Source organism: Salmo trutta, chromosome 27 (genome assembly GCF_901001165.1).
Source record: "Salmo trutta chromosome 27, fSalTru1.1, whole genome shotgun sequence".
NCBI lineage: Eukaryota > Metazoa > Chordata > Actinopteri > Salmoniformes > Salmonidae > Salmo > Salmo trutta.
Window position 1 is genome coordinate 2,760,683 of NC_042983.1, and position 8,141 is coordinate 2,768,823.

The following is an 8,141-nucleotide window of genomic DNA, read 5'->3' on the forward strand; positions in this document are numbered from 1 at the left end:
AACTTTTAACACACCCAAAGATCTTTATTTAAACTGGGCAAAAAGTCAGTTTCTAACATCAAATCAACTGACATTAAAAGGTCTATAAAATCTATTAAAAAAGATAACTGAAGCAGTTAAACACAAATTTGGATTAAAGGTATCAACCAGGAAAAGTTTGGGGTGCATCAAATGCAATGGACTTCAATGGCATCAATCTCAACCAACAACCCATCAAGAGTCCTTCCCAGTATTTAAACAGTAACGAGCTTCAAAATGGCAAGCCTATCATCCAGGTTTTTTTTATAGACATAACACCTAAGGTATGTGTGTAAATGAGATTGAGAGATACAGTAATTGCATTTTGCAACATCTTGAATACTTGATTGCTGACATTGCAAAACATTCTGGGACTGTATCAACAGTGGATTAATGAAATTAAAAAAAAAAAAATATCTATATATATATATATATATATATATATATATATATATATTTGTCCTTTTAGCAAATTGGCAGCAATATTGTATTTGCCTGGGTCTCTTTAGGTCTGTAAGGACCTGGTAGGTTGACTGTGCCAGGGTCCTCCTTTACATATCCCAGAACTCACGTAGAATTTATCATTCTCCTCATTGGCTCTTCCCATTGTATTTTGATGTATTTTTTGGCCACACACTCCTGCCTGCCCCAAGAGAAGGAATGGTTCAAGACCATAGTTCAGGGAAAACTCATACGATGCTGTGATGTCGCATAATTGTTCAAATAGCGCATTCCCCCTGAGACTTCAGATTATCTTGTCTAAAGCCCTGCCTCTGTGAGGGAAAGTCACAACGCCTTTGTGTAAAGGGTTCTACCCTTTGTCTAAAGGGTTCTACCTGGAACCAAAAAGGGTTCTTCACAGGGTTCTCCTATGGGGACAGCCAAATAACCATTTTAGTTTTTTTCTAAGAGTGTGGGGGGAGGAGAGAAGGAAGACCGAGAGACGGAAGGGGGAGGTGGATAGATGGGTGGGAGCACTGGGTCCTCCACACATTCCCTTCTTCCATTTCTACCTCCTGTCTTCCATCTCTACCTCCTGTCTTCCATCTCTACCTCCCACTCCACTGCTTATGACCAACCCCACTCAGGGGTAAAATTCACATAAATTCTGGAGATATCTTTCTCAATGATGGTGTAGTCAAGTTTTTTGAGGCAAAGAAATAGCTGTCTACTTACTCAAAATAGTTGTTTTTGTTTCTGCTAGGAGATCATCTGCCTTGTTGAGTGTGTGGGAGATAGGGGTAGGCGGTGTGTGTGGAGAGGTGGAGAAAGAAGGTTGGAGAGATGGTAAATTAGGAAATACCAGTAACACCACCAGATCCTGGGTTCTCCACCTCTAACGGGAATAATAATTAACTCATCATATCCTGATCCTCACACAATTAGCCCAAATTAGCTAGATTACTTTTCTCCTGTTCTGTACGTCAAACACATGTACATCATTTCCCGGTAAATCCCCTCTAAACGAGGAAGATCTGGTGGAGGAATTATCCCATAGATTCTAGAATGCCGTCATTAGTGACGATGTCATGCCCTGGTGATCAAGATTCCATTTGCAGGTTCATCAGGAGTATATTGTTCTTTCATGCCAAAATCTGGGAATAACAAAAATGATATACACTAAAAACCTGTAGACTAGACTAAAACCTAAACCCCACTTGAATGAAATGTTTCTTTTGTGTTGTTTTTCCTAATGTTTCGCATGATGTTTCGTTGGAACCTTAGGATCTTTCCATGACCATCTTCTCTCTCCCCCATCATGTATATTTTGCTTCATCCATTGTAAAGTTGTCATACAGAGAGCTGAACACAGAGCAACACAGGCTGCAGGTAAAGAGACCTTATTTCTAAATGCTGTCCCTGTTGTACCAATGGCTTCAGTATGGTTTCTATACCAATAGGTATAGGTAAAGTATGTAAGACCAAAACATGATCCAAGGTCTTGCATATCTCACTAAGAGAGAGCGAGTCAATGAAAGTTATACCTTTTACTGACTGGAGTAAGTGAAAAGCAATGAAGCAAAATCTTGTGAGATAGATTGGAGAAACTGCAAGTTAATGAAACCTATAGCTTTAAGATTGTATCAAAACAATGAAGCACATACAGTAGCTTTAGAAACTGCCAATTTGGTGCAACAAATGAGCTGTCTGAGAGTTAGTAGTTTCACAGCCTCCAAAGTGTGCAGGCTTTATTCCTCCAAACACACCGACACGCCGTACTTCACTGGAAATGTAGTTCATTAGGCGTGCAGCTTAGTTTGAGAAGCCAGAGAGCTAGAGAGGGGGGAGAAAGAAGAGAGGGAGAAAGATTGAGAGAGAGGGAGGACAGAGAGAAAAAGCGAAATAGAGAGGCGTATACCCTGAAAACAACAGTAAAAATGTCTTGAAAATTCTTCCTTTAGTTGGCTATGTTTTGGACCAGAGCTTGCATTAATTCATGCTCTAAGGTGTCAGATTGCCCTCTGGCTGTCACACATGCTCCTCTACAGCAAGGAAACACCTGTAAAGTTACATCTCAAGCATCTGGCGACCTCCCCCTCTTCTCCAAGAGAGCCAACAACTCAAGTTCATGCCAAGACTTTTAGTCGCCCTTGATTGACTACATTACATTTTTCCACATTCCTAACCCCACAAATCTTTTCAGCCATACAACACTGTGCATTGCTCACAACCTTTTTGGATTATTTGGGGATATTATTTGGATTAAGAATCTAGTGGCTAAATAAGAGAGAAATCCCCTGGGACTAAACAGATACCCAAAGGGTAGTTCTGGTTCCCTCACTGACAGCCACATGGCAGACACACGTCAGTTCATACTGTAGAAGCCCAAAATAAACCTTACATAAAAGAAAAGGGAGCAGGCAGGATGTGATGTGACCCTTTCCTTCCCTGCAGCAGTCCCCATGTTGGTCCATCTGCCAGCTAAATGAATACTGTACCAGTGAGCCTCTCAGAATAACGAAGGCCTATTGTAGTTCTGCTAGATGCCAAACAATGTCATGCTGCTGTATAGATCTGCTCAGCTAGTATCAGGGACTTGAAGGTGCAAAATAAATAGTTGGATAATAAATAGATACTGTAAATAAATATATAAACAAAATATCCCTTCCAGATTTAGATAATTTATCAAACGTCTCGTTTTCTAAATTTTAAATTATGCCCCTGTAATGTAGTCCAAGTGGGAATTCGTGTTTGTATGTTAGTGTGTGTCAGTGTGTGTGTTCTGTGGGTGTTTGGATATAATTTTCTCTATTTCGTCTCGCTATCTTGGTGTTCCTCAGGGCGTTGCAAGGTTTAAAGGTTTAAGGAAGACCACTAACTGACTTAATGTTGTTTCTTGTTTTTCCTTACTTTCCTTCTTCTGCTCCAGGCTGTAACAGAAGTAACCATGGGACTGTGTCTTTGCGTGGTGAAGCTTGTCCCCAGCTCCTTCAGCTTGCTTCTGCTCCATCACTTGCGCACCACCCTGTCCCCTCTTCTCAACCCTCCCCGTTCCCCGCAAACCCCTCCACCCACAGCCCAATCAGCTTTCCCCACCCTCTTGCTTTAGCCTCACTTGCCCACCTCCTCTCTCAGCCTCCTCTACCCCCCGCCTCGACCTTACATGCCCCTACCTTTCCCAACCCCCTAAGCCTCTGCTTCGACCCCCTCTGCCTTGGCCCTCACCCCAAACACACACTCTCTCTAGCCATCACCTGATGGGAACCTGTGGGGGTTACGACCCCTGACCCTTGACCTTACACTGCCAGAGGGGTTGAGAAGAGAAGACAGACAGACTACGTACAGTCTACAGAACAGATCAACAGAGAGGCCTTTTTCCGCTCTACAGTATGCCTAAAACTTTTTCCCAAAACGACATCTATAATCTTTGGCGTCAATTATTCATTCATTCCATACAGGTACATCTAATTTTCACATCCATCTCATTTGCGCATTTGTCATTTGCAACAGTGTTCATTAATCTGTGAACACAACACCTCCATATTCACAGTTTTCCAGCTTTGCGGCTAATTCTTAAAAGTGACATATTGCATCCCATTCACTTACCTCCAGATACATTATGTCATCCTCATCACATCCAAGATCCACTAAGACAGAGTTTTTATTTATTTAAATATGGACATGTTCATAAAATTGACTCCATTTCAGCATATAGCTATTTACCCTGTCCAACTCCTTCAACAGCTTGGAAGTACTTTGGTGAAAACAAGCCAATAACTCATATCACAACTGCTGTTTATGTTCCAGTATAATAACCATGAAGATAGTCTTATGGATGAGTTCATTCAGTCCTTGCACTTTCCATGAAATGTCAATAAATAACGTTATACTATGTTTTCTTCTTCCCCCATCATGCTTGTCTAAAACCCTGCTGTTTGTTTCTGACAGAATGAGCAACTTCTCATCTCCCCTTCACTTCAGTGTGCCAACATCCACCAGTAGCGCTGAGCGATAAGTGCTTTTTGAGGTTGATTCTGTTTCAGTTCGATTATGAAAAAAGAAGGTTTTCGATTTTGATTTCTTTTGGGGGGGGACATTAAATACATTATATGGGTTGAATGCTGTAACAACACAGAATAAAACAATTAATAGAAGTCCTATGATGGTAGTGACTGCCCATTACTGCTTACTACAATCATTTATTCACATTACTTTACTTTAATAAAATATTTCAGCTGGAATTAATTTGTTGTGTAAATTACACTTGTTTTATTTGATGACTTTATTATTTCATTCCAAGTCATCATCCCATCTTTATAGAGCTGCTGCCTATGCTGTCTGACAAAATCACTATTTTAGTAGTTCTTCAAAGTAAATAAGGCCTACTTTTATGACTGCTGAATGCCAACTATCAATCACTTAGATCATGTATTTTCAGAAAGAGATACCACGCGAAGCAACTGCTCTCTATCCCTCTCGATCGCAGGTTCTTCTCTTTTATCTCCCTCTCCGTGTCTGCTCAACACAGACCGGACAAGTAGGCGCGCAATGGATTATGGTCATTGTATTTGATTACCACATTTTCTGCACTAAACTATGTTGATGATTGGCCTGCTTGAAACTACAACTCCCTACTACATCACACAGTTTGGGCTTGATCTAACTTATCTCTAGAGAAACTGGCATCAGCCTGCAGGAAAAAAATGGAACGAAATGGAATTCAAATAATTTGACCAATCAACTCCAACATTGTCAACCCCATATAGAGTACTGCACATTACCAATTGATATTACTTTGTTATTAGCTACTGAGCTGTCATTGAGAGGTACATGCGGCACATACATATCCATAAATACGGTACATCCATAAGAGTCACCCACTCTTTTTTCCCAGTTATCTGCTTCAGGAATTGTTAATGTCTTACTGGATGGTTTGGTCAAAATAATTATTGAATGCTGCAAGATTTTTTAAGGGGACCTTTGTGTGAAATTTGGTTGTAATGCGCTTTTCTTTTTTGCTTGTTTGTTGTTGTTGTGTGGCAAATAAGCACAGAGAGAATGTGATCTTAAGCAGGTTGTTGTTGAAAAGCAAAGACCCGACATACAAACTAAACTTTTAACAAAAGTGACTCCACGTAACCAACTCTATTACATGGTCTACTAATTTAGGAATCTGCAAACTCTTTAATAAAGTGATATAATTGTCTGAACGACAATTGGCTGAACTGACAAAATTAAGCGGTTTCCATTGAATGAATTAGATAATTATGCACAAACTAAACCGACAGGGCTTGGATGTGTCCCCACAAGAGCATTAAAACAGCTTATTGATATTTCCCACCAGTGAAGTTGTTGTTTTAAACATACCTCTAGTCTAGCTGATGGGACTTTTTCACGTTAGTCATTCCTGTAGGGTTTGGAGAGCTAATGCAGGTGGTGAGAAAGAGCTAATTGGGCAGAATGATGTGTTTGTTTGTTTACTGTGGGTGTATGTTGTGAGTAGGCAATTGTATGTGTGGGCACATGTGTGGGTGCATGCGTGTGTGTGTGTGGTGTGTGACTGTGCGCGTGTGTATGCGTTCATGTTTGTATGTGTGTTTGTTTCTGTGTGTTTATGTGTGTGTCAATACGTAAGTGTGTGGGTAATGTGTGTTTGTGATCAGTACTCCCCCCACACATCTACACTCTTAGGAAAAGGGTTCTTCAGCTGTCGCCATAGGAGAATGCTTTTGGGTTCAATGTAGAACCCTCTGTTCTACCTAGAACCAAAAGATTGCTGTACAAAATGTACCTGCAACCAAAAAGGGTTATTCAAACGGTTCTCCTATGGGGACAGCCAAAGAACCCTTTAAGGTTTCTAGAGAGCACCTTTTTTTCTATGAGTGTAGCATGTCTGATTAAACATACAGATATGCAGTAAATGAATTTGCCGCTACAGCAGACAAAATGCTTAATCCACTCTCTCATTTTCATATACCATATCCCAAATATTTAATGACTTCACAGCATACTTTTTTCTCATCCACCTTACCAAAATATCGTTTTTTTTCCCCTTGTGGGTTATTGATACAAAGACATCATGGTTGCGTTCCAAATGGTATACTATTCCCTATATAGTGCATTACTTTTGACCAGTGCACAATATAGGGAATAGGATGCCATTTGGGACATAGCCCAATAATCAATTAATTGATGTGGAGTATTTGGACGCACTCCAAATAGCGTTGCGTATAGGCGGATGGTGTTTGTGATGCTGTAGTTCTGCCTACTGAAGTATGAATCATTCACAGCTCATGTGATTTACAAATAATTCACATTAGAGCAGATTTGACTAAATAGCCTAGCAAGTGTTGAAGGGAGAGTGATCTGATAATAAGCACCCCTATTTTTGATTCACTAATTGAGTTGGAAATTAAATATTAATTCTCCCTGTACTCTAATTGGCAACTGCACTTAAAACAGCATTGACAACATGCTCTGCTCCTCCACCTCTTCCTCCTACTTCTTAAATTGGATTCAATTCTATGGGGGAGTAACAACAAAAAGGAATTCATTCATGATTCATCTTTGTTTGTCCCTGCCTGCTCTGCTGTTTTTAATGCAGACACTCCCATGCCCTTTTGGCAAATGCAACTTAAACATATTAATGCTTAATAGTGCATAAAAACATGGAATAGGTCTAATCTTTTCAATATGTATCAGACATATACCGAATAGACTGTGGATATTGGGAAATTGTGACCTTGAATGACTTCCACATCAAATTTGTTCTACAGCAAGATTATGGCCAGTTTTTTTCACTATAAGGCCCCACCACGTTTCGCCTATATATGACTGGATTTTCTGACACATGAAATGTATGGAGGTTATGTTTTGATTCCATGTGCTGTTCTATGGTTCTGAAGTTTCATGACTGTGTTCTGAGAGGCAAATGTGGGCAGTGGACAAACCAAATGCCTTTCGGTCCTGTTGCTCTTAAATTTGCCCCTGGTGAGAGCAAGAGCAGCAGGACTTAAAGATAGAGATCAGCTCATGATCGTATGAGAGAGGAGAGGAGAGAGAGCTCTACAGAACTCTATAGCCACCAGCACAATTCATTCCATCATACAGACCTTAAAGCCTGACAACCTCTCCGCTGACATGAGTCCCGCAACCGCACCACATGCCACCAACCTTCTGGCAAAGCAGCTTTTAGTGGGGAAAATGCTAAATAAATCCACCCAATCTGCCAGAGAGAGATATGTTTATAATGCTAATAATGGAATGCCCCCCCCAAAAAAAATCCAAATAAGAAAAAAGACAAGGTCTTATTTTGTATGTTGTATGGAGGCCTAACAGTAAAACAAACTTAGGTTCATGCATAGGCTACATGCTGACTGCAGCCTGCTTTGAACCACTTCCACACTTACTTAGTCCCATAATGTAATCATCCAGGCCTGTAAAAACACTCAGCAACAACCTGATTATAACTGAAACAACTTCAGAGCAGTAGAATCTTAGGATAAAAAATAAAAAAAAGATTCTTCAGCTGTTCTTGAAAAGACTACTTTTGATTGTAGATAGCACCTTTTATTCTCATTCTAAGTGAACTGAAGAACATCATTCTACAGTACCCATTTCTTAGTCTGACTGTTAAAGTACAACAATGTACAACGGGTACAATGATGCAGAAGGGATTAGTA